This window comes from Oncorhynchus mykiss, chromosome 18 (genome assembly GCF_013265735.2).
Source record: "Oncorhynchus mykiss isolate Arlee chromosome 18, USDA_OmykA_1.1, whole genome shotgun sequence".
In the NCBI taxonomy this organism is placed as follows: Eukaryota; Metazoa; Chordata; class Actinopteri; order Salmoniformes; family Salmonidae; genus Oncorhynchus; species Oncorhynchus mykiss.
In genome coordinates, this window is record NC_048582.1 from 60,561,006 (window position 1) to 60,588,750 (window position 27,745).

The 27,745-nt window shown below is 43.2% G+C and overlaps 1 protein-coding gene across 6 annotated transcripts in view; it reads right to left on the minus strand.

The window, feature by feature from the left end:
* The window catches only part of LOC110496650 (engulfment and cell motility protein 1), a 178,870-nt gene that overhangs the window by 135,957 nt on the left and 15,168 nt on the right, over window positions 1–27,745 (minus strand). Inside the window, exon 1 of one of the 6 annotated variants that reach the window (XM_036953430.1) lies at window positions 7,581–7,855. The exons of the other annotated variants lie outside the window; for them this stretch is intronic. The gene's annotated coding sequence lies outside the window, so the exon portion shown is untranslated. Of the gene's footprint in view, window positions 1–7,580; window positions 7,856–27,745 lie in introns of those variants that run through there. 6 annotated transcript variants of the gene reach the window in all.

The window sequence follows — 27,745 nt, forward strand, 5'->3', positions numbered from 1 at the left end:
GTTCATCTGTAACCGTTAGTTACGCGGCCTACGTGTCTGTGGCCTTCCTGACCTGCAGCTGGCTGTGTTGATGAAACCAGGCTCCTCACCGAAATCACAGACTCTCTCCGTTCATGCCTCTCCCTTGTTTATGCTCATTCAGAGAAAATTGTGTTCTTGTCCTCCGCTCTAGGAAAGCGGAGGGTGGCAAAGAGAGAGAGACCGAGAGAAAGAACACAGGAGTATTGTCTTGATGAGAACAAGCTGGCCAATTCTGTGAGCAGAGGAGCATGATTGCGCAGACACACACACACACACACACACACACACACCCTTTAAAGAAAAAATCAATTCACTCTGTCAACAAGTTCAGCCTGTCAATCAGATCTGTCATAGTCTTTCAACACAGGAGCAGCAACAGTGGAAGTGGCACAGTCAACCTCAGAAAGCTCAGTGCACCCATCTTCCTTCCTTTCCCCTTACAACAGGAGCTCTGTCAGAGACTTGAGACTTTGGCTGTGTCCCAATTGCACCCTATTCCCTATAGATCTCTGGTCGAAAGTAGTGCACTACATAGGAAATAGGGTGCCATTTGTGATGCACACATCACAGAGAGAAGCAGTATACAGTAAATCTAGTGGAGGGGATGGGTTGAGGAGAGGGGCAGTCAGGGCTGCCAGGAACACTGTCATTCTGCTCTGGGTTCATTTATAGGCATCAAGACTGCACTGGGATACACAGCAGATATGCCAATCAAGATTTACTCTCTCTGTGTGTGTGTGTGTGTGTCTCATACCCGGGAGGCACGTATCTCTGCCTCACGTATCTCTGCCTCATATTTTATCCACTTCACAATGCAAATTGTGGTTTTGTTATTGAGCAAGCAGCTGTCCAAGGCCATCCTGTCATGGTAGTTGATACCCTCAGGAATATGTGGACCTATACAACACAGCTCTGCCAGAGGAGCTAATAAGACACAAGTGTCTCTCTTTCCTTCTCCCCATGCCCCTGTTCCTCATTCCATCTCTCTGTTCCTACTTCAGTCTTTGCCTCCTCTTTAGGTGTCCTGCTCTCATCCTACCCTGACGACTCACGCTGAATTGTTTCCTCTGCTCTCGCTTCATGCTTCAGTCAGACTGCCGTCATTGAAGTCGTTTGAGCTGACGAGGGGGTTGTTCAAAACAAAGTCATCAGCGATCGGATTGTCTCTAACCAATCGTCATCGAAGCCCATGACGAATTTTCAAACCGTGGCTTTACCCACGTGTTCTGGCTCTGGCCCAACCCATAGCAAGGAGTCTGGGTAGCCAAGCAACAGTCTTTCTCTCTCCATCTCTTTCTCTCTCTGTTCCTCCCCATCTTTATAGAAAACATTAGGGATTGAACGTTGCAGCTGTACCGTCTCTAAACCAATAAAGCTCTGTAGGATCAGATCCATTCCCTCTCACACAAATGTCCAGTCCTTCACTTGGTTTCATTAAAGTAATGTACTGCGTAACATAACGAGCTGGCTAGACATCAAATCATTGTTTATCAGGGTGAATGGACCTTCTAAGGACAGTAGCAAAGCACACTGACTGACTGGCAATAATCCTGATAGAACGTGCATCCCGAATGGCACCCCCAATATAGTGCACCACCATTTTGGACCAAGGCCCATAGGGACACCACACTAATAGGCCTCTGGTCAAAAGTGCACTACATAGGGAATAGGGTGCCATTTGGGCTGTAGCCATAACCTTAATAATAATAATTTATTTGGTATGATGGATGAGGATGTGGAACTGGGCCAGACTATAATCTCACAAAACGCCCACTGGCACCATCACCTGTGGTAAATCAGAGTGACACGTGCAGCGAGAAGGTCACACCACTAAAGTGACGTTAATCCACTGGATTATTTCAGACACGGAAAGAGTGACTTTACAACAACAAGAACAAAATAAATCACCCCAAGGTCCTGAAAATCAAAAAGTACACAACTGGAAGAACGCATCAATACAGGAGGTGGTAAAGAGGGGACGAGAAGGAAGAGGGAACGCGTCAGGTTTCTGCTAAATTATTTATGAGGTAACATAAGAGGTCTTGTCCTCTGCAGAGAGGAAGGAAGGAGAGAGGAAGAGGGAGGAGAGTTCTGGGAGGAGATGGAGGGGAGAGAACGAGAGAGAAAGGTAAAAGAACGGTTGGAGTGTTGAGTGAGGGATCAAGAGGAAAGACAGAACATTTTAAATTTGACTTCACTACCAACAAGAGGGCTTTGTTGTTGCCCATTTCCTCCTATTAAAAAAATGGATGTAGACACAACTATGCTATAGATTTGTCAGTATATCCAAATCCTCCAATACTGTCACCATGCACTCCATAAAAACCTCAGTGTTTGGGAAGGGCTTGGTCTGTTCTGTTAAAACCAGAGCTCAAATTGAGTGAGGATATGCCATATCCGTTGTTAAAAAAAAGAGCAAAAAGGATATCTATTGTTTGCTTTATCTTTTGAAATTGTACATAACACGTATTCAGATGATATCAAGCGTTCTATAACAATGCTTAACTCGACGATGCCTTGTGCTAGAAACAAGCACTAAAATGCCCACAGAGGTGACTGATGCATATGGAGATGTATTGATTCCTCTCTATGACAATAGAGATAAATAGCCTACTAACCAGATGTGCTAGTAATTTTTTTTTTATTTAATTTTTTATTTGTAGCATAGGCATGTGGATTGGGTTGCTACTATGTTCTGATCTGCCAACTATTAGCGAAGATTTCTTTTCCTTTGGGCGGCAGAACGTCCAGGGCCTGTTATGCCGATATAGTTTGGGTTGGACATGCACACGTGATTTATTCTCGGTACGGGACCTCCTATCTACTTTTCACCCCTGCAACCCATCGACTACCTCATACCCCTGCACATTGACTCGGTACAGGAGTCCTTGTATATAGCGTTACTATTTCGCTAAACTTGTCTTCGTTTTTAACCCTGCATTGCTGGGAAAGGGCTTTATACACTATAATTAATATACAGTTGAAGTCAGAAGTTTACATACACCTTAGCCAAATACATTTAAACTCAGTTTTTCACAATTCCTGACATTTAATCCTAGTAAAAATTCCCCTGTCTTAGGTCAGTTAGGATCACCACTTCATTTTAAGAATGTGAAATGTAGAATAACAGTAGAGAGAATTATTTATTTCAGCGTTTATTTCTTCCATCACATTCCCAGTGGGTCAGAAATGTACATACACTCAATTAGTATTTGGTAGCATTCCCTTTAAATTGTTTAACTTGGGTCAAATGTTTCTGGTAGCCTTCCACAAGCTTCCCACAATAATTTGGGTGAATTTTGGCCCATTCCTCCTGACAGAGTTGATGTAACTGAGTCAGGTTTGTAGGCCTCCTTGCTCACACACACTTTTTCAGTTCTGCCCACAAATTTTCTATGGGATTGAGGTCAAGGCTTTGTGATGGCCACTCCAATACCTTGACTTTGTTGTCCTTAAGCCATTTTGACACAACTTTGGAAGTATGCTTGGGGTCATTGTGTTACGTTCGTCGATGGAAGGGAATCAGACCAAGGTGGAGCGTGGTAGGCCCACATTTGAATTTATTAAATGAACACCAAAAAAACAACAAATACAAAACGAAACATAACGTCTAGTAGGGCTAAACAGCACAGTACCAAAAACAAGATCCCACAAACTAAGGTGGGGAAAAGGCTGCCTAAGTATGATTCACAATCAGAGACAACGATAGACAGCTGCCTCTGATTGGGAACCATACCAGGCCAAACAAAGAAATAGGAAAACTAGATTGCCCACCATAGTCGCACCATGACCTAACCAAAATAGAGAATAAAAAGGATCTCTAAGGTCAGGGCGTGACTCATTGTCCATTTGGAAAACCCATTTGCGACCAAGCTTTAACTTCCTGACGGGAACCTCTTGAGATGTTGCTTCAATATATCCACATAATTTTCCTCCCTCATGATGCCATCTATTTTGTGACGTGCACCAGTCCCTCCTGCAGCAAAGCACCTCCACAACATGATGCTGCCACCCCTGTGCTTCACGGTTGGGATGGTGTTCTTCGGCTTGCAAGCCTCACCCCTTTTCCACAAAACATAATGATGGTTATTATGGCCAAAGAGTTCTATTTTTGTTTCATCAGACCAGAGGACATTTTCTAGCCATCTAGGCAGAGTTGCAAAGAAAAAGACACATCTCAGACTAGCCAATAAAAGATTAAGATGGGGAAAAGAACACAGACACTGGACAGAGGAACTCTGCCTAGAAGGTCAGCATCCCGGAGTCGCCTCTTCACTGTTGACATAGAGACTGGTGAGTTTTTTGTTTCTGGCCATTTTGAGCCTGTAATTGAACCCACAAATGCTGATGCTCCAGATACTGAACTAGTCTAAAGAAGGCCAGTTTTATTGCTTCTTTAAACAGTTTTCAGCTGTGCTAACATAATTTCAAAAGGGTTTTCTAATGCTCAATTAGCCTTTTAAAATTATATACTTGGATAAGCTAACACAACATGCCATTGGAACACAGGAGTGATGGTTGCTGATAATGGGTCTCTGTACACCTATGTAGATATTCCATTATTTTTTTTATCTGCCGTTTCCAGCTACAACATTAAACATGTCTATACTGTATTTCTGATCAATTTGATTTTAAATGGACAAAAAAAAGTGCTTTTCTTCTAAAAACAAGGACATTTCTAAGTGACCCCAAACTTTTGAACGGTAGTGTATAAACCTCTTCAACTTCCCTAAACAGCTGGGAGGGGGGGTACTGTGGGCTGACACCTTGTATAGATTTCAAAAGAGCCTTAAACCCCAGCACTCCATCTGACACCTCCACAAAGGACTGTGGCTCACCAAGGGGCCAGAGTGTGACACCGTGCTACAGACAACTTACAAAGGAGCCAGGAACCTTTATCTGTGTAAGAAACAAAGGCCACAGAGAGATGGAGTGACACAGACAGGCACAGTGAGTTATCATCGCCTACGAGACGGAAACACACACACAGAGAGATGGAGTGACACAGACAGGCACAGTGAGTTATCATCGCCTACGAGACGGAAACACACACACAGAGAGATGGAGTGACACAGACAGGCACAGTGAGTTATCATCGCCTACGAGACGGAAACACACACAGAGAGATGGAGTGACACAGACAGGCACAGTGAGTTATCATCGCCTACGAGACGGAAACACACACAGAGAGATGGAGTGACACAGACAGGCACAGTGAGTTATCATCGCCTACGAGACGGAAACACACACAGAGAGATGGAGTGACACAGACAGGCACAGTGAGTTATCATCGCCTACGAGACGGAAACACACACAGAGAGATGGAGTGACACAGACAGGCACAGTGAGTTATCATCGCCTACGAGACAGAAACACACACAGAGAGATGGAGTGACACAGACAGGCACAGTGAGTTATCATCGCCTACGAGACGGAAACACACACAGAGAGATGGAGTGACACAGACAGGCACAGTGAGTTATCATCGCCTACGAGACGGAAACACACACAGAGAGATGGAGTGACACAGACAGGCACAGTGAGTTATCATCGCCTACGAGATGGAAACACACACAGAGAGATGGAGTGACACAGACAGGCACAGTGAGTTATCATCGCCTACGAGACGGAAACACACACAGAGAGATGGAGTGACACAGAGACACACACATGATGAGACACCCGCTACAATTATGACACCATCACAAACCGTAAGAGACACACTGAAACACCTGCTTCAAGCCAGTTCACACACGGCCACGCTCTAGCCATGCTTTCAGTGTCCTGTTACACCATGAGGGAGTGTCTCACACAAACACACACAGTTGGCCTAAGTACTGTCTTTTTTATTCACACAGAAGCACCCACAGGAAAATCCCTCGTAAGAGCTCATTGAAAGTTAGATTTATTCTCTTTGCCCTGTGAAACTGTGCCCACATACCCCTATCAGAGTTCCCCCTGGGTGGTAGACAAAACAATGAATCATGAAAAGAGGAAGAGAAACAGACAGAGAGGAGGGCACTGGAGGGAAACATGGCAGAGCTGCAACAAAAGGGAACAGGACATGTTGTGAGTGACAGGCAGCAAATTCAAAGTTGAACATCATTGTGAGAAATCATGTGGAGAAATCATCAATTAATAAAACATTACTCATTCCCTCTCTCAAAGAGCATCTCTTTCAGTCCCACCCAGTTTGCTAAAGACAGTTGGCAATGACAGACAAGCACACACAAACAGGACAGCAGTGGAGAAGGAGGAAAGTTTGAAGTTCCACTACTGTCTCAGCAGGTTACTACTGTCTCAGCAGACTACTACTACTACTACTGTCTCAGCAGGCTACTACTGTCTCAGCAGGCTACTACTGTCTCAGCAGGCTACTACTGTCTCAGCAGACTACTACTGTCTCAGCAGACTACTACTACTGTCTCAGCAGGTTACTACTGTCTCAGCAGACTACTACTACTGTCTCAGCAGACTACTACTACTACTACACTGTCGGTCTCAGCAGGTTGCTACTAGTAACTGTCTCTTTCTCAACAGGCCGCTTTGTTTCACAAACATGCCCTTGTTTCTAGTGCAGCAAGCAGGATATCCTGTCAGTAATCTGTGCCAAAGGGCCGACAACAGCTCTCACAGCAATTAACAGCACTGTATTAACTCAGCCGAGGCACACAACACGCCTGCCGAGGGGACAGTAATTCTCTAAACTTGTGTTGGTTAAATAGACTAACATTGTGTATGTAAGTATGTATGTACTGTACACTCCTGGAAGCAGCGTAGATATGTGTGACATGGAGCGATGCAGGCTACTACATTTACTACATATATTTGCATCCCAAATATCACCCTATTCCCTCTATAGTGCCCATATGGCTCTGGTCAAAGGTAGAGCACTATGTAGAGAATAGGGTGCCATTTGGTAGGGAATAGGGTGCCATTTGGTAGGGAATAGGGTGCCATTTGGTAGGGAATAGGGTGCCATTTGGTAGGGAATAGGGTGCCATTTGGTAGGGAATAGGGTGCCATTTGGAATGCAGTCAAGGTCTTACAGGTATGGGGGGGTAGTGTCATGAAAACAGTGAACCCAGACGGTGAAACCAAAAGGGGTTCACCAATAACAAAGTGAGTCAGCAACAATATACATTTCATTGTCACCATCCTGAATAAAATAAATGAGTCATAGAAAACGTCTGCGTCAATCCAGAGGTGTGACTAAACAACTATAACAGCCAAATCCATATCTAATGAGCTGCACAGCCAATGCTTTTATTTCGATTTCTGTCTGTTATGTAGTTGTCTAAACAATCTATTTCATAGCTGACCTGTCAGGGGAAACCAAACTGGTAAACTCATGGGTACACTCAAAATGGCTCGTGATTTATAATAATTATAATACTGTAGTCTGAATAGGGTCAGTGCCCAGGGGGGTTAGAGGGCACAGGGGGTGGGGAGGGCAGAGGAGGGCGGCCCTAAAATGAGGGCCCTACCCTTCGGCCCAACGCACCCTACTCCAGCCTGAGTAGTGAGTACACAACAAGAAGAGAAGACCAGGGACTCACCCGGAAACCTTGACGACAAGCAGGTAGCGAGTTCCACCCGCGGGTCCACCCTCCAATAAGTCTTGTTTCAAATCCACAACAAAACAAAACTAAACAAAATCCCCACTAACACTAGCTAGCCACAAATACAATAAGCATCCTTCGATGTTCAGCAGTCACAAGAGCAAGGGTTTTAAACTAAACTTCAAAGTGCCTCTCCTTGTGCACAGAGACAGAAAAAAGCAAGAGAGAGAGGTTAACAGAAGGAGGAAGTAGGCGTTTGTCTAGAGAAGAGGAAACAGGTCTGTAGCAAAACAGAACGTTGAAAAAAAGCAGAGAAATTAAAAGACGAGACAACCGTTGGAGAAACAGCTTACACGACTTGCTCACAGGAAGTTACCTCAACATGAAAAACATTGTGTCACACAGCTACACTATACTAGTACATGTACTGGTCAGCATTCAGCAGGGCACAACAGTAGGGAACATTCAGATTGAAAATACATTATTTAGAATAAACATGCCTCTAACACGTACAATAAGGAATCACGCCAGCTCTATTTATGTCATTTCTATCTGGAACATTCCACAGTGTTTGCCTACTGAACATTACCCTGGTGTGGGGTCAACATAGTCTAGTCAGAGCTCTGAGCAGAGGGAGCCATGTTCCATTACCCAATACCACAAGGGTTTCGTCCCAAACGGCATCCTATTCTCTATGTAGTGCGCTACTTTTGACAAGGGCCCATCAGTAAGGAGGAATGCACTAGATAGAGAATAGGGTGTCATTTGGGACATAGCCAAGCTCTCACTTCCACCTCTGGCTGCCCTATTGTCTCACTGCTGCCATAGACTATAAGAACAACTTGCACGGTGGTGGGAGAATGAGCCAAAACCTGACAGGATCTTAACATTACAGCCTCATTGAACTAAGTGTTGGGACTGACGTCTTAGTTGGGAAGTCTCAGTGAAGTTTGACCAGACCTAGGTTCAAATGGTATTTGAAATCTTTACAAAAATACTTTGAGCATTTGATCGTCTACCTGTAAAGTTATCTATTCCTTGGGTTCCATTGTGCCAGGCAAGCTCAATCCAGCGCAGATACAGTATTTGAAAGAAGACAAATGCTACTTGAACCCAGGTCTGGTGCTTACAGCTACTTCACTGCACCCATTACAAGTGTCGGGGGCTGACGTCTTAGTTGGCCAGTGTCAGTGTGTGAAGTCTGACACACAGCATATGTTTAACCCACCCTAGGGTTAGTGAGGCCCCAACTCCCTCGAGTCCCTACTCATCTCTACCACAAAGCCAAATACTGGAGTAGTGTGTTTTCTAGCAGATTTTTACCTGGGATCAGATTCAAAACTAACTCATCTGGCTCTCTGAGTATCTGAGCTGTCAAGGCCACAGAGACCAGAGAGAACGAGAGAGAGGTGGAGAAAGTGATGGAGAGAAAGAGAGCGAAAGAGAGAGATTGAGGATGAGGGAGGTAGGTCAACAAGGCCACAGAAGGGAGGTAGGTCAACAAGGCCACAGAGACTAAGCAGAGAGAGAGATGGAGGAAGGGAGAGATAGGTCAACAAGGCCACAGAGACTAAGCAGAGAGAGAGATGGAGGAAGGGAGAGAAAGAAAGAGGAGGCAGGCAGGTCAAAAGGACAAATGAGCTCAGCCGTTTCACATAATGTGTTTCATAAGACATCTAACATTTCACCACAATCTCTCCTTTTCACAGCATTTAACACGACCACCTGTTTGACATTTACAATTGTTATTATACAATTGTCCCAGACAGAACAGATCACAGGTTGTCAGACAGGCACATATATCCCAGCTAACAAATGTTGGTTCCCAGAACATCGTGGCAGCGTTATATGTAAAAAAAGAAATACATTTAAAAAAAGAAGTTAGAGAATATAAGGGAAAGTCGCAGGAACATTCTGTGTTAGCTGGGATTTCACTACACCTTATTGAGTCATTTGTGTTTCAGCAGTTGGGGCCTACATTCAGTGCATTCCCGTGCGAGGGGGAAATCTTCTGCTATGCTAATTGACAAGACTGAGCGGTCGTGATTCACATACCGTGTAGCTACACAATTCTAGAGACCACAAAACCAGAGGCGTTACTGTCATAACATATGTTTTAGCAGGCTAACTCATTTAAAGAACTGGAAGATCTCACTGGAGCATTTGGGTATGGAAAGCTACTCTTCTCTCAGGGCGTAGCCAGGGATGCACACAATGCCAAACTATTTTCTAAGTAAACCACCACTACTTCATCGCTCCCCAAAGTACTTTTCCACACGACAGTTCTAAAAACGGCCTGCTCCCTCCTCCAGCCCTGCTCACCACAGAGCTATCGTAGAGCACTAGTTAGCCGCCGTCTCCATGGAGATGAGCCGATTATGCTAAGGAAACCAATTAGCCTACAGCAATGTACTGTACTGTTCCTCCCCATACTCTCCCGAGCAGGAGCCTTGGAGGGGCCTGGGAGAATATGGGGGGGGGGGGGGGGGGGACTTGTCCCCACTCAGAAGAGTCCTTGACAGGGAAGGAATGTCACACGGTTAGGGATGCTCTGTGGGAAGATGATAATAAAAATGAACTGTGCTTCCAGAGCAGAAACATGCCCACACAACAAAAGTTCTCTAACTGCAAGTGCCAAGCAGCACACATAACAAGGGCTTTACTAGCTAGTATGTTCTTTGTTAAAATAATACAATGGTAGCTAGTACCTGAGGGTGTTTTTGTTTAAAGAATGAGATGTGATATGATGCATCTCCCATTGGAACTCTACCAGCCTACACATAAGCATCAGTTACCCAATCACAACATTGTTTTGGTCTATGATGAGTGTTAAATGTCGGCGTATCCTTCCGGTGTAGTTATAGTCGATCCATAACGGGGCCTCCTAACGCAACATTTTCTGCTCTATAATCCAACTGCTAAATCAGTGCATTTAGAGGGCACTCGAGAGGCACAGCGGTCTATGGAACTGCATCTCAGTACTAGAGGCATCACTACAGACCCTGGTTCGATTACAGGCTGTTATTGGGGGTCCTACAATTGGCCCAGCGTGATCCGGGTTAGGGGAATTTGGGGTAGGCTGTCATTGTAAATAAGAATTTGTTTTTAAACTGACTTGCCTAGTTAAATAAAGGTTACATAAATGTAAAAAAAAGAGGTGGCATCCCAAACAGCACCCTGTTCCCTACACAGTGCCCTACGGACCCTGTTCAAAAGTAGTGCACTAAATAGGAAATAAGGTGCAATTCGGGACACATTTAGAGTCTGTAGTGTACACTAACTGAAACAGACATTACATAAGATAATGTCACAGGTTGTCTCTCTAAGCTGAACATAAATGTGCAGTGTTCAAACCCAGATCCCTTTAGATTTAAAAATAATATGCCATGATTACATAAGGCAATATCTCTCAACAGGGAGGTCAGGGGTATGAGCTTTAAACATAACAGTGGAGCTCAATTAGGAGTTTGTAAACTGAAAGGCCTTCCTACTGCCAGACAGTCACAGAGGATGCTGAACTGATGGAGAGAGTGTTAGAGGAGAGGGAAAGAGAGAGGGGGGAGAGAGAGAGAAAGAGAGGGGAGATATAGGGAGAGAGTGTTAGAGAGGGAAAGAGAGAGGGGGGAGAGAGAGAAAGAAAGAGGGGGGAGATATAGGGAGAGAGTGTTAGAGGAGAGGGAAAGAGAGAGGGGGAGAGAGGGAAAGAAAGAGGGGGAGATATAGGGAGAGAGTGTTAGAGGAGAGGGAAAGAGAGGGGGGAGAGAGAGAGAAAGAAAGAGGGGGGAGATATAGGGAGAGAGTGGGTGTAGGGATAGAGAGAGGGGAGAGAGAGGGAAAGAGAGAGGGGGGAGAGAGAGAGAAAGAAAGAGAGGGGGGAGATATAGGGAGAGAGTGGGTGTAGGGATAGAGAGAGAGAGAGATATTGTTTATTTATTTTCCCTTTTGTACTTTAACTATTTGCACATCATTACAACAATGTATATTGACAATGACATTTGAAATGTGTCTATTCTTCTGAAACTTGTGAGTAATCTAGTTCACTTGATTTGGCAACGTTGTTTGGCAATATGTTTCCCATGCCCATAAAGCCCTTTGAATTGAAATTGAATTGAGGGGGGGGGGGGGGGCAGAGCGAGAGCAGGAGACAGACAGGACTCACAGGCTTCAGTCACTCTGACTGTGTGACCTTCTGCTGCAGGGCTCATCAAACCAGGTCTCTCTCACACATGCACAGACACACACTTTACAGTATAATATGTTGACTACTGATATTGATTACTGCATTGTTGGAAAAGAGCCTGAAATAAAGGCATTTCACTGTGCACATGACAATAAAACTTGAAACTCAGACACAAACACTGTGGGCAGAAGGCTAATTAGATTGGCAGCAAGGGGTTAACTTAAGACACAGCCAAAGCACAAATGTGTGTGAGTGTATGAGAGAGTGAATATCAAGTGTCTTGAAAAGGGCTGTTGAGGTGACCATATTACCGCCATACCGGCGGCCACGAGTCATGAAGGCAGTCAAATTCCAGTCACGGTAATCAGGCTTCTCCAAGCGCTGATGCTGCTCATGGTCATTAGTAGCCTACCAAACTTGCTAACTGCCTGGTACTCAGCATTCTATTGTCCCTCTAATCACTCTGACATCAATGCAAATGTTATTGAAAAATCTAATCAAACATTTCATGAGAGCCCATGAGCTCATGTTGTGGAACATTTCTATAGGCTATGCAATTGCGTGAGAAAACACGATGGACTCTACTAAAAAGAGGAGGATCCCATCATCTTTCTATAGGCTAAGCATACTGTATTTATTTCTCAACTTTCCTAATATTAAGCTGATTGCTTATATTTACAACAGGAGTATGGCCTACCGGGCTGACAGGTAAATGAATGATGGGAAAAGCATCCTCCATCCGCTTTTTAAGTGCATAGATGACATGGATTTTTTCCCGCTGCCCCTTTCAAGACAGGTGCATGATAATGGTCCATTCTAAATCAAAACGGCATATTATTTAGTATATGTAAAGACACGATTAAATAAAGAATAGTCTGATGGGTGACAATATTATCACTTGTGAATGATATAAACTCAACAAAAAAAGAGATGTCCCTTTTTCAGGACCCTGTCTTTCAAAGATAATTCGTAAAAATCGAAATAACTTCACAGATCTCCATTGTAAAGGGTTTAAACACTGTTTCCCATGCACTTGTTCAGTTTATGTCTCAGTTGTTGAATCTTGTGTTCCTACAAATATTTACACATTAAGTTTACTGAAAATAAACGCAGTTGACAGTGAGAGGACGTTTCTTTTTTTGCTGAGTTTATTAACACTTGTGAATGAAACCCAGCATAAGAAATCCAGTTTTTGCGACTTTTTCCAAATAATAGTTGCACACCACATGTAGCATAGCTCATAGGCCTATATGTTTTGATAAGGTTTGTATCACAACTAATGTGGCAAAAAAACATCTTAAAATGAAGCACATTAATCCGCTTTACAAGAGGTTTAGAGTCTAACTGGCATACATAAGCAACGAGTGAGTTTCAAGTTTGGGGAAGATAATAAAAATGCACTTTTATAGTAAAAGCATTACGTTCATAATCACATTTGCCGTCACTTTTGATAATGGTGTTTTCAAGCTAATGGAACATTTGCGCTTATAGCCTGCTACCATGTGCGCATTGCAGCGCTTATATTGTGAAGAAATAGCCTAATATTTATGTACATTTTTAAGCTAAATGTTCTGATCTGTTATGTCAGCCACATTGCGTAAATTGTTTTTGTTGATTCTAGTGGTTCTATTAATTTGGGATCTATTGCATCCCACTACAGTCCCAGACTGTTTGGAATATTTATTTCTCGCACAGAATAGGTCCACTTTTGTACTATGGGGGGGATAGTATATTGACAGACTAGTGCTTTTGCTATTCGTTAGGCCTACTCATCTTGTTGGCTGACGAAAAGTGAATGTGGACAATTTTTCCAATATGCACCTCGGAATTGGATAAGGACACAAGCAGTTGCGTCCCCGATGTGTCTGTCTTCACTTGTAGCCTGTGAGAAAGATCTGATCATGTGATGGAGAGCGCACAGCACTCAGGGAGAAAGGCACAACAAAGGCATGGATTTTTTTTAGGGTGCATTACGGCCACAAAGGGGATGCCGCCGTGAAATTCTAGGCATTATCAAGTGCTTGTCAAATGAATGAGAGACTAATGATGTGTGTACAGCCTGCACAAAAAAAAACAGAGCAGGCATAGACACATCAGGATCTAACATAAGGACAACTGAGCATATGCTATTCTGTTATTCTGAAATAGACTACATTTTCTTCATATCATGCTTCTTCAGACCTGTCTAAAATAATGAATTAATTCATTGTGAAGGTGTAGGCTATATGACATGGATTTATTAGACTTTTTAAAATGTAGATGTTCCAAAGGTCTGCATCAGTGTCTTGTAGGCTGTGTGGAAGCCAGATGCTAAATGTGTTTGTTAATTAACGTGAGACCGACAGTTATTTGCTTGACAATTACCGACCACCACAGCCCTAGTCTCGAACAATGAGCGCTATGCATGAAACTGAGGCAAATCTGGCTCAGTCACCAGTCACTAGTGTCTGTCAAACCCAAGAAAGACTTGTAGGGAGTAGGTGAGAAAGAAACAAACCAACTAGGGCTTGGAGAGGGGACAATAATATTCTCACCACATTTACTGAAACGCAAAATGGACGGCTCTTATTTGTAGAGGGAAGGAGTGCAACACCAAACACCTCGGCCCGTAGCGTGTACAGACGTTACAAGGGTTTTGTAAAAAGCAACTCTGGATCTCGCACTTAATAATACCTCAAGTTTAGCTTAAGGGAACACTGTCAGAAGGACCCTTACTTTCCTCCTCCAATTTCACAGGATTAGGGAAGAGTCCTCAGTCTGACCTACAGAACAAGATTTTATGGTACTGTATATAAATCAAACCCAATTCTGATAATTGTGGGCTTGCTATTTGTGATACTCCCAGAAGACTCAAGGCTATCGTGGCTCTTGGCTAACAGTGATGTGTAATCAACATAGCTGGGAGAGTAGTGAAGGGGCTTGGAAAGTAGGTCCGACATGTTTGAGGAGGAGCAGCTCGGGGATATGGAATGTGAGCTCTTATCACACAGCACGACCACCACCAGGCCTATCTGGATCTCATCCCTGGGGTCTGGAGTTTTTCCTAGTCAGGTCAGGAAAAAAATTATCTGGGTCCTCAAAACAGACATAATTAAATATTTCAACAACAAAAAGACAGCTACAGTGTATTGCCCTTGTAGAAAATGGGGTTTACACACATCCCAATACTATCAAGAGGACCGCGTTTATTAGCCTCATAGGGTCTGAGGATGCCAAGGCAGTAGATGACTACTGTATGAGGCCTGGATTTTATGAGTCTCACTGGAATGCTTTATCATGTGTTTGACCTCAATTAAACTCACTCTACCATGTCTCCACACTGCTGCTAGATCAGTTAGGCCCTGAAAACACAACACCCCTCACTCTACCATGTCCCCACACTGCTGCTAGATCAGTTAGGCCCTGAAAACACAATATCCCTCACTCTACCATGTCCCCACACTGCTGCTAGATCAGTTAGGCCCTGAAAACACAACACCCCTCACTCTACCATGTCTCCACACTGCTGAGGTTAGGCCCTGAAAACACAACACCCCTCACTCTACCATGTCCCCACACTGCTGCTAGATCAGTTAGGCCCTGAAAACACAATATCCCTCACTCTACCATGTCCCCACACTGCTGCTAGATCAGTTAGGCCCTGAAAACACAACACCCCTCACTCTACCATGTCCCCACACTGCTGCTAGATCAGTTAGGCCCTGAAAACACAATATCCCTCACTCTACCATGTCCCCACACTGCTGCTAGATCAGTTAGGCCCTGAAAACACAACACCCCTCACTCTACCATGTCCCCACACTGCTGCTAGATCAGTTAGGCCCTGAAAACACAACACCCCTCACTCTACCATGTCCCCACACTGCTGCTAGATCAGTTAGGCCCTGAACACACAACACCCCTCACTCTACCATGTCCCCACACTGCTGAGGTTAGGCCCTGAAAACACAACACCCCTCACTCTACCATGTCCCCACACTGCTGCTAGATCAGTTAGGCCCTGAAAACACAACACCCCTCACTCTACCATGTCCCCACACTGCTGAGGTTAGGCCCTGAACACACAACACCCCTCACTCTACCATGTCTCCACACTGCTGCTAGATCAGTTAGGCCCTGAAAACACAACACCCCTCACTCTACCATGTCCCCACACTGCTGAGGTTAGGCCCTGAACACACAACACCCCTCACTCTACCATGTCTCCACACTGCTCAGGTTAGGCCCTGAACACACAACACCCCTCACTCTACCATGTCCCCACACTGCTGAGGTTAGGCCCTGAAAACACAACACCCCTCACTCTACCATGTCCCCACACTGCTGAGGTTAGGCCCTGAACACACAACACCCCTCACTCTACCATGTCCCCACACTGCTGAGGTTAGGCCCTGAACACACAACACCCCTCACTCTACCATGTCCCCACACTGCTGAGGTTAGGCCCTGAACACACAACACCGCTCACTCTACCATGTCTCCACACTGCTCAGGTTAGGCCCTGAACACACAACACCCCTCACTCTACCATGTCCCCACACTGCTGAGGTTAGGCCCTGAACACACAACACCCCTCACTCTACCATGTCTCCACACTGCTGAAATCGGTATTTTTGGGCGCCGATTTTTTTAACCTTACAGTTAACTAGTCCAACGCAATAACGACCTGCCTCTCTCTCGTTGCACTCCACAAGGAGACTGCCTGTTACTCGAATGCAGTAAGCTAAGGTAAGTTGCTAGCTAGCATTAAACTTATCTTATAAAAAACAATCAATCATTAAACTTATCTTATAAAAAAAACAATCAATCATAATCACTAGTTAACTACACAGGGTTGATGAGATTACTAGATATTATCTAGCTTGTCTTGCATTGCATATAATCCGACTGAGCATACAAGTATCTGACTGAGCGATGGTAGGCAGATACAGGTGTGTAAACATGAATTCAAACAGCACTTTCGTGCGTTTTGCCAGGAGCTCTTCGTTGTGCGTTAAGCATTGCACTGTTTATGACTTCAAGCCTATCAACTCCCGAGATGAGGCTGGTGTAACTGAAGTGAAATGGCTAGCTAGTTAACGCACGCTAATAGCGTTTCAAACGTCACTCGCTCTGAGCCTTGGGGTGGTTGTTTCCCTTGCTCTGCATTGGTAACGCTGCGTCGATGGTGGCTGTTGTCGTTGTGTTGCTGGTTCGAGCCCAGGGAGGAGCGAGGAGAAGGACGGAAGCTATACTGTTACACTGGCAATACTAACACCGGATCGGTGTTGAAAAATCATAAATCGGTCGACCTCTAGTCTCAACACAACATCAGGTGGAACACCCTCAGGTGGAACAACATCAGGTGGAACAACATCAGGTGGAACAACATGAGCACTTGAGGGGGAAACATGGAAAGTGGTAGTGACTTTCCTGACCCACTCTTCCTCTTGAGGGGTTTTCATCAAACCTCACCCTGCAGGAGCAAAAGTCAGCAACCTCCAAGGGGGGGGCGAGCCACCCGGAAAATGTAAATGCACGCTCGGCTCGACCCTTCTTCTTTGAGAGGGTGGGAGGAGGGGGCAGGACCACACAGCACACAAAAGCACTCCCGGTTCACGTGACCTACAGTAGGCCTGGGATGAATGGGGCTTTTTGGTTGGTCTGTGGAGGAAGTCATGGGAACAGGGGACTATTTCTATTGTCCTTTCAGGGAGGGAGGACACGGGTGATGGTATGTAGAGGTGGGATAGGCGTAGGAATACCAGGAAAGACCAACAGCAGAAAAACCTCCATTCATTAGGAGAAACCCACCCCCATAGTGGAGTGACCATGAACGATCATGATCTCTCGCTCATCCCACTCCCTCTGCAGTGCAGCGCTACAATAAGTGGGCAGCTTTTCTGATGAGTGCCGAAAAAAAACAGTTTAACATTTAAAAAATGAACATATTCTATTAATAAACCCTTAATGACACGGATCAGCTTATGAAACAGTGGTTCCGTTGGGGGAAAAAACAATGCATTAAGTAATCTGTCCAACAGCACCAATTGAACATTGCGTAATCAGTGCGTGTAACTGTAGGGCAAAATCAATACTACCCTCTGCTTTCACTTTATCTGGCACACACACAGCTCAGTGCTAGCATAAACCATGTAGGCTAGTCCATAGGACTGATTGTCCTGGTAGAATCCACTGTTTAGCTGCCAATTGTGATGTTTCTATATATTCGGCTGTATTCTGTGGCTTCCCGTATGATTCAGAATTTGCTCAAATTGATCTGTAATTTAAGATTATTTTTTTATACAAAAAGCATTACAAGTATATTGGCGTCTTGATTTTGTCCAAAGTAATGGTTAGCTAAATGTGATAAATTGACAAAGCACACTTTCTTTAATCACAATGTCAACCTGTTTTGACATGGTATTGTTGTTTTTAGATGTACAGTACCAGCCAAAAGTTGACACACCTACTCATTCAAGAGTAAAAAAATATATATTTTCTAAATTGTAGAATAATAGCAAAGACATCAAAACTATGAAATAACAGTGGAATAATGTTGAAACCAAAAAAAGTGTTATACAAAATATATTTGAGATTCTTCAAAGTGGCCACCCTTTGCACACACTTGGCATTCTCTCAACCAGCTTCATGAGGTAGTCACCTGGAATGTATTTCAATAAACAAGTGTGCCTTGTTAAAAGTACATTTGTGGAATTTCTTTCCTTCTTAACGCTTTTGTGCCAATCAGTTGTGTTGTGACAAGGTAGGGGTGGTATACAGAAGATAGCCCTATTTGGTAATATTATGGCAAGAACAGCTCAAATAAACAAAAAGAAATGACAGTCCATCATTATGAAATGAAAGTCAGTCAATCCAGAAAATGTCAAGATTTTTTTTACGTTTTCAAGTGCAGTCACAAAAACCATAAAGCACTATGATGAAACAAGCTCTGATGGAGACTGTCACAGGAAAGGAAGACCCAGAGTTACCTCTGCTGCAGAAGAGAAGTTCATTGGAGGAGTTAACAGCCTCAGAAATTGCAGCCCACATAAATGCTTCAAATCAAATCCTATTGGCCGCATACACGTGTTTAGAAGGTGTTATTGCTGGTGTTGCGAAATGCTTGCATAGTTAAAATAACAGACACATCTCATTCTGCAGTGATACGCCATCCCATCTGGTTTGTGCTTAGTGGGACTGTCATTTGTTTTTCAACAGGACAATGACCCAACACACCTCCAGGCTGTGTAAGGGCTATTTGCCCAAGAAGGAGAGTGATGGAGTGCTGCATCAGATGTCCTGGCCTCCACAATTACCCGTCCTCAACCCAATTGAGATGGTTGAGTTGGACCACAGAGTGAAGGAAAAGCAGGCAACAAGTGCTCAGCATATGTGGGAACTCCTTCAAAACTGTTGGGAAAGCATTCCAGGTGAAGCTGGTTGAGAGAATGCCAAGAGTGTGCAAAGCTGTCACCAAGGCAACGGGTGGTTACTTTGAAGAATCTCAAATATAAAATATATTATAGATTTGTTTAACACTTTTCTTGTTTACTACATGATTCCATATGTGTTAATTCATAGTGAAAACTACAAAAACTACTATTCTACAATGTAGAAAATATTAAAAAGAAAAGAAAAACCCTTGAAATGAATAGGTGTCTCCAAACTTTTAACTGGTACTGTTTATATGAGGTATTTTTATTGTTTTCCGTGTATTTTGAACCCTTTCAGACAATGCGACTAATCACGATTAAAAAGTGTGCACTAAAACTACACGAATGTAACTGATTAACTCTGACAGCCCTACTAATAGCTGATGTACTCTAAGCAAGTAAGCCTTGTCTGAGCCAGAACGGCCCATATGGAGGAGCCTATCTCCTGTTGCTGGGGCGTGAGGCAACTTGATCTACAAGTACACCCCCTTGAGAATGACGCTAGTAATAACTGTCAAATACCAAAAATAGTTAGGTATAAGCAGTGGTTCTATCACATCACCTTCAACCAACCAGCCATGTTAGATCAGAGATTTCTTCAAGGAAGGGAAGAAGGATGTATTGTTAAACATGGCCTGAATATGAATAGGATGTTAAAAACAAAAATGAGAGACACACCACTTCCCCAAATGGCTAAAATTACTCAGCAGACCGCAGAGAAAACCCTGATGATCGTAGTCTATCATTACTTATTCCACTGTGGTGAACTGCAGCAAACTCTTTTCGAAACAGAGAGAGTCAAACTCTTTTCGAAACAGAGAGAGTCAAACTCTTTTCGAAACAGAGAGTCAAACTCTTTTCGAAACAGAGAGTCAAACTCTTTTCGAAACTGCTCAGAAAACTGTTGAATGCAACATTTAGCATTTTGTTCGTGGGATGTAGCCTAGCCTATGTACAGCAAGCAGAAGATCATATGTGGCCCAATGAAGAAAAAAAAAGTCACCCATCAAGTCTTTTCATATAGTATTTATATTGGTGCTAACAAGAGGCGAAAGGCTTACAGTTCTGTGAAGTAAATAAATAAAACTAGACACTAATGTACTTGTCCTTTTGCTCAGTTGTGTACCGGGGCCTCCTACTCTTTCTATTCTGGTCTGTTCTGCGAAGGTACGAGATCTTCAGTTTCTTTGCAAATTCTCGCATGGAATTGCCTTCATTTCTCAGGACAAGAATAGACTGAAGAGTTTCAGAAGCAAGTGCTTTGTTTCTGGCCATTTTGACCCTGTAATTGAACTCACAAATGCTGATGCTCCAGATACTCAACTAGTCTAAAAAAAAGGCCAGTTTTATTGCTTCTTTAATCAGAACAACAGTTTTCAGCTGTGCTAACATAATTGCAAAATTATTTTCTAATGATCAATCAGCCTTTTAAAATGATAAACTTGGATTAGCTAACACAATGTGCCATTGGAACACAGGAGTGATGGTTGCTGATAATGTGCCTCTGTACGCCTATGTAGATATTTCATTAAAATAATCTGCCGTTTCCAGCTACAATAGTCATTTATAACATTAACAATGTCTACACTGTATTTCTGATCAATTTGATGTTATTTTAATGGTAAAAAAAAAGCTTTCCTTTCAAAAACAAGGACATTTCTAAGTGACCCCAAACTTTTGAATGGTATTTTATATTTTTTACAAATCAATAATTGGAGTGAAAGAGCAGAGGGATTAAGCAAGCACAATACTGTCGCATAACGCTTAGCTTCACTCATTTATGGAGATGAAAAAGAACACACAACCCAAGCCTAAAATAAGCTAATCCTCTTCCCCCTGAGGGAACCAGCAAACAAAAACATCATAACTGCGACTGCACTTCACGTGCCAGTACACCCTTCTTCTTCTTGCCCAACAACAGGCTGATGCGTCTCCAACAGACACACAGGGTGCGTCTCAAACGGCATAGGGCTCTGGTCAAAGTAGTGCACTCTATAGGGAATTGGGGTGCCATTTGGAACGATACTACAGTAAAGTGAATAGGAGAAGAGACCCAGTCATTCTGCTGTAGAGTTTTAATGTCATAACAACCATAAACCTACACAATGGTTCATGTGTGAATACAGTGCATTTAGACAGGAGCTTTATTAAGGCTAATTAAACAATAGTAGCTCAATAACTAAGCTCTTATGAATTGAGACTATTCTGAAGAATAGCCAAAGCATAAGTCCATTTTCCAATTGAAATAAAGAGAGAGAAAGTGTGCGTGTCAGACAGAAAGACAGCGGCAAACAGAGAGACATGCTTGTAAATATTGCACACTTCTAGTTGATGGGAAGAAAATGGGAATACAGCCTTAAAGTCAGTCAGTCAGCCAGCCATACAGTCAGTCAGTCAGCCAGTGCTGAAGATATACTGTCCCATGTCACCAAATCCCTGTTGGTTTCTGCTACCCTAGATTGAGACCTGAAAGAGCCCGAGCGGGGAACGTTTGGGATTGATTTGCTGCTATTTTTACATGTCCTACTTGAAATAAAAGCTTCAGAGATAGTCAGAGACCGTCGGCCTCAACATCAGTGGGAGCCCTGAAAGTGTTTATCGAAATCAAAAAGTAAGTCAAAGGAAAGTCCTTCAGAACCTGAATAAGGGAAATCTCTTTGCTACAGCAGTGTAAGTGACACAGACTAGTGATAATCAATGTATTCAGGAGTTGTCATGACAAGGCAACGGAGAGAGACATATTCCTCCTCTCCTTCCACCCCATTCCCACTGTAACAGGAAAATAATGCATTCTTTAGAGCAACAAAAATAAACATGCTGTAAGCCACACACACACACAGTGCATTTTATAAACAGAAAGGTTCACCTTGGTATGCAGGAGGATTCACACAGCAGCAGTTTCATTTCTCATTGGCCCATAAATCTAATTGGGACATACACTTTTAACAATAACCATTGTATGTGTCTCAAATGGCCCCCTGATCCCTTTGTAGTGCACTGGTCAAAAGTAATGCACAATAAAGGGAATAGGGTGCCATTTGGGATGCAGACATGTCTTTGAGAATAAAGCCGAGGCAGGCTATTATCCTCTAGCTATTAGAATTCCAGTTAGCTGTGATGACTGATCACAGGCAGTAATACTCTGCAGTAGCAGTGACATTATAGACATGACGGTGCATTACAGCACTGCCTCCAGGGCTTCTGGCACCGTCATGCCTTACAGAAGTCCCTCTTGAATATTAAGTTAATACTTAATGTAAACAAAACTAAATCCATGCTATTATCTAGGTCCCGTAACATCTAGGTCACATAACGTTGCCTGAAGTGACCTTGAAATTACTAGCCTGAACAGAACACAAATCCAAACAGAGTTCCCTCTGGTAAATATCTTGACTAACCTGTACATGTACCCTCGCACATCGACTCGGTACCCCCTCTACATAGAGCCGTTGTTATTTTATTGTGTTACTTATTTTTTTTTTACTTTAGTTCATTTAATATATTATTTCTTAACTCTTATTTTTCTTTAAACTGCATTGTTGGTTAAGGGCTTGTAAGTCAGCATTTCACAGTGGTTTCACAGGTCGACACCTGTTGTATTCGGCACGTGACAAATACAATTTGATCTTGGTATCTGGCTAGATGATAAATACGCATGTTACTGAGCTGGTAAAGAAATTGATGATCAAAATGTGATTATTTTTACAGAAATAGAGCATGTCTGTCTTTTGATAATAGAAAGGAAGTTGTCCAGGCAATTTGTCTGTTTTAGATAACCGGGATATAATCTACAGGCATGCAGAGTATTGGACTAGTAACCGAAAGGTAACAAGATCAAATCCCCGAGCTGACAAGGTCAAAATCTGTCATTATGCCCCTGAACAAGGCAGTTAACCCACTGTTCCTAGGCTGTCATTGAAAATAAGACTTTGTTCTTGCCTAGTTAGATAAAAATGACTGGTGATGGTTTTAGAACTCACCATTGTGTATTGTATCAAAAGGTGGGTTGGGCCTCTGTACGTAGAAGAAGAGGGCAGCATTCCCTTCTGTTACTTTACAAAGCACTCCTGCAGAAACGGCCAACGTATCGGACCACACTGGTCAAGGTCACCATAGAATACAGTACAAGAGCACAAGATTGGATAGTGCAAGAGGTTCCAAGGGTGGCTTCTGATTTAGGGAGAGACGGTACTAGTTTTTGTGCTCCACAGATGTGGATCATGTTGCAGGGGAGACTCAGGCTTGACTGCCTGTTGCCCTGTAGGGAATGTAAAACATTAGTAGGGAATGATCTAAGTGAAGTAATTTAGTACTTTTATTGTGTTTTGTATTGACGTGTGTGTTTGTATTGCGCAGGCTCATTTGTAAAAAGAGACTTGGTCTCAATATGACACCCTGTTAAAAAATAAAAGGTTAATAAATAAAATGCAATTAACGTGCTGGTCCCAAACATCCTCCCATTCACAGGACACACACGCCCACGGTGGAGGACCGACACAGTGCAGAGGGATCTTGTCAGGAGAGACAGCTCTGCATCTCCCTCCCCCCCCCCCCCCTCCCCTCCCCTCCCCCTGCTGAGGTGCAGAATGCTGTGAATGGCCACAGTCACCAGCGCTCACTAGACAGAGAGTCACTCTGTGACCAGCACTGGAGACCAGACAGAGTCTCAATCTGTGACCAGCACGGCAGATCAGGCAGAGGGGAACAAAGGAGATACTGTGATCTTCAATCACATGGACGCTCATAGTGCTAATGGAGGCACATAAACACACCCTCTTGTTCTGCCAGCTGTCCTCCTACCGCTCCCTGGGCCCCCTTGGCCCCCCAGCTGTGATACCCCCACCTCTAGCAGGCTTGGGTGAGTTCCAGGGAGGCCTGGATTTTACAAAACACAGCCGTCACCCCCACCGAGTTCCCCCTGTACCCCCATCCCTGCTGCCAGAAGTACTAGGACCACAGCGTAATTCCTCACCCCTGCAGATCAGGCTCACTGAACAGCTAGTAGCTAGCTACATGCACCACCTTCCACAACCCTCCAGCTCAATCATCTCTGCCAATAGCCCAGGTTGTGTGGGGCCTAGCTACAGTGCCTTGCGAAAGTATTCGGCCCCCTTGAACTTTGCGACCTTTTGCCACATTTCAGGCTTCAAACATAAAGATATAAAACTGTATTTTTTTGTGAAGAATCAACAACAAGTGGGACACAATCATGAAGTGGAACAACATTTATTGGATATTTCAAACTTTAACAAATCAAAAACTGAAAAATTGGCCGTGCAAAATTATTCAGCCCCCTTAAGTTAATACTTTGTAGCGCCACCTTTTGCTGCGATTACAGCTGTAAGTCGCTTGGGGTATGTCTCTATCAGTTTTGCACATCGAGAGACTGACATTTTTTACCATTCCTCCTTGCAAAACAGCTCGAGCTCAGTGAGGTTGGATGGAGAGCATTTGTGAACAGCAGTTTTCAGTTCTTTCCACAGATTCTCGATTGGATTCAGGTCTGGACTTTGACTTGGCCATTCTAACACCTGGATATGTTTATTTTTGAACCATTCCATTGTAGATTTTGCTTTATGTTTTGGATCATTGTCTTGTTGGAAGACAAATCTCCGTCCCAGTCTCAGGTCTTTTGCAGACTCCATCAGGAGTCTTCCAGAATGGTCCTGTATTTGGCTCCATCCATCTTCCCATCAATTTTAACCATCTTCCCTGTCCCTGCTGAAGAAAAGCAGGCCCAAACCATGATGCTGCCACCACCATGTGGTGGGGATGGTGTGTTCAGCTGTGTTGCTTTTACGCCAAACATAACATTTTGCATTGTTGCCAAAAAGTTCAATTTTGGTTTCATCTGACCAGAGCACCTTCTTCCACATGTTTGGTGTGTCTCCCAGGTGGCTTGTGGCAAACTTTAAACAACACTTTTTTATGGATATCTTTAAGAAATGGCTTTCTTCTTGCCACTCTTCCATAAAGGCCAGATTTGTGCAATATACAACTGATTGTTGTCCTATGGACAGAGTCTCCCACCTCAGCTGTAGATCTCTGCAGTTCATCCAGAGTGATCATGGGCCTCTTGGCTGCATCTCTGATCAGTCTTCTCCTTGTATGAGCTGAAAGTTTAGAGGGACAGCCAGGTCCTGGTAGATTTGCAGTGGTCTGATACTCCTTCCATTTCAATATTATCGCTTGCACAGTGCTCCGTGGGATGTTTAAAACTTGGGAAATCTTTTTGTATCCAAATCCGGCTTTAAACTTCTTCACAACAGTATCTCGGACCTGCCTGGTGTGTTCCTTGTTCTTCATGATGCTCTCTGCGCTTTTAACGGACCTCTGAGACTATCACAGTGCAGGTGCATTTATACGGAGACTTGATTACACACAGGTGGATTGTATTTATCATCATTAGTCATTTAGGTCAACATTGGATCATTCAGAGATCCTCACTGAACTTCTGGAGAGAGTTTGCTGCACTGAAAGTAAAGGGGCTGAATAATTTTGCACGCCCAATATTTCAGTTTTTTATTTGTTAAAAAAGTTTGAAATATCCAATAAATGTCGTTCCACTTCATGATTGTGTCCCACTTGTTGTTGATTCTTCACAAAAAAATACAGTTTTATATCTTTATGTTTGAAGCCTGAAATGTGGCAAAAGGTCGCAAAGTTCAAGGGGGCCGAATACTTTCGCAAGGCACTGTATGTCAGAGAAGTGATACTGAATACTGCTGGCTGGGGACATTTAAAAGCGGGAATCCTTCATGTGCAATATTACAACAACATATAAGTTACTGCAAACAACCAACACAGTTTTCCCCTCTGACATCATTGCACAACCGATAGAAGAGCACAACATGTATATTACAAATAAAAACAAAACAGCCTTAGTTCAGCAACAAAAACAAGAGTGGTGGTGGGGCCGGCCATTGGTGCTGTTTCCCCCTACTGCAGACGCCATCTTTTACTGCCACTTACCTCATGCCGTCATTGTTTGCTTTACCACCCTCATCTCTATACCCATGCCTTTACAAAGCCAATAAAAACTAACTATTTGTCACATGGACAGAATCCAAAAGGAATAAAATAAATGTGTGTATTTATTGTACATGTGTAGTGTATGTGTGTGTCAAAGTCATGTATGAGATATATGTGTGTACACACACACACACACACACACAATTTAAATAACAAAACTATTCAATAACTCATATGGAATCATATTATTAACCAAAAAAGTGTTAAACAAAACAAAATATATTTTATATTTGAAATTCTTCAAAGTAGCCACCCTTTACCTTGATGACAGCTTTGCACACTCTTGGCATTCTCTCAACCAGCTTCATGAGGTAGTCACCTGGAATGCATTTCAATTAACGGGTGTGCCTTCTTAAAAAGTTAATTTGTGGAATTTCTTTCCTTCTTAATGCATTTGAGCCAATCAGCTGTGTTGTGACAAGGTAGGGGTTTGTATCCAGAAGATGGCCCTATTAGGCAAAATATCAATTTCATATTATGGCAAGAACAGCTCAAATAAACAAAGAGAACGTTTCAAGAACCTTATCAGTTTCTTCAAGTGCGTAAAAACCATCAAGCGCTATGATGAAACTGGCTCTCATGAGGACCGCCACAGGAAAGGAAGACCCGGAGTTACTCTCTGCTGCAGAGGATAAGTTCATTAGTTACCAGCCTCAGAAATTACAGCCCAAATAAATGCATCACAGAGTTCAGGTAACAGACACATCTCAACATCAACTGTTCAGAGGAGACTGTGAATCAGGCCGTCATGGTCGATTTTCCGCAAAGAAATCACTACTAAAGGACACCAATAATAAGAAGAGACTTACTTGGGCCAAGAAACACAAGCAATGGACATTAGACCGGTGGAAATCTGTCCTTTGGTCTCATGAGTCCAAATTAGAGATTTTTGGTTTCACCTACTCAGCGTCTTTGTGAGGTGGTGGAGTGATGGTCGGGGGGGGACATAATTACAAATCATTTATAGACTCAAATTGATCACAAGAAGCCCAAACAGATGAAATATTTTACTAAAACATTTGTTTTCAAATCTTGCATACATTTATTTGTATGCGATCATACACTGAGTGTACAAAACATTAGGAACACCTGCTCTTTCCATGACATAGGCTGACCAGATGAATCCAGGTCAAAGCTATGATCCCTTATTGACATCATCTGTTAAATCCAATTCAATCTGTGTAGATTGGCAAAAAGGGTTGCAACTCAATATTAGGAAGGTGTTCCTAATGTTTTGTACACTCAGCGTATATCTCTCTATTATACGTGGGAATACTTTGGAACAGATGCCCCCAAAAAATAAATCACTTGGAGCTGATTCGCTGTTGTTTTTAGTCTTTAATCTTTTTTTTTAATCTTTAATCATCAATTAAAACAATTAATTGGGGGGCCAAATTAAAAAAATTTAAATAAATCACGTGGGCCAAATTCAGTCCGTGGGCCGTCAGTTGAGGAACCCTGGGCTAAACCGTTCATTGGGTTTGCAGAGGGCTGTTATTCTTTCCTCTAGTAAAATGTATACGACACTGCTCAGG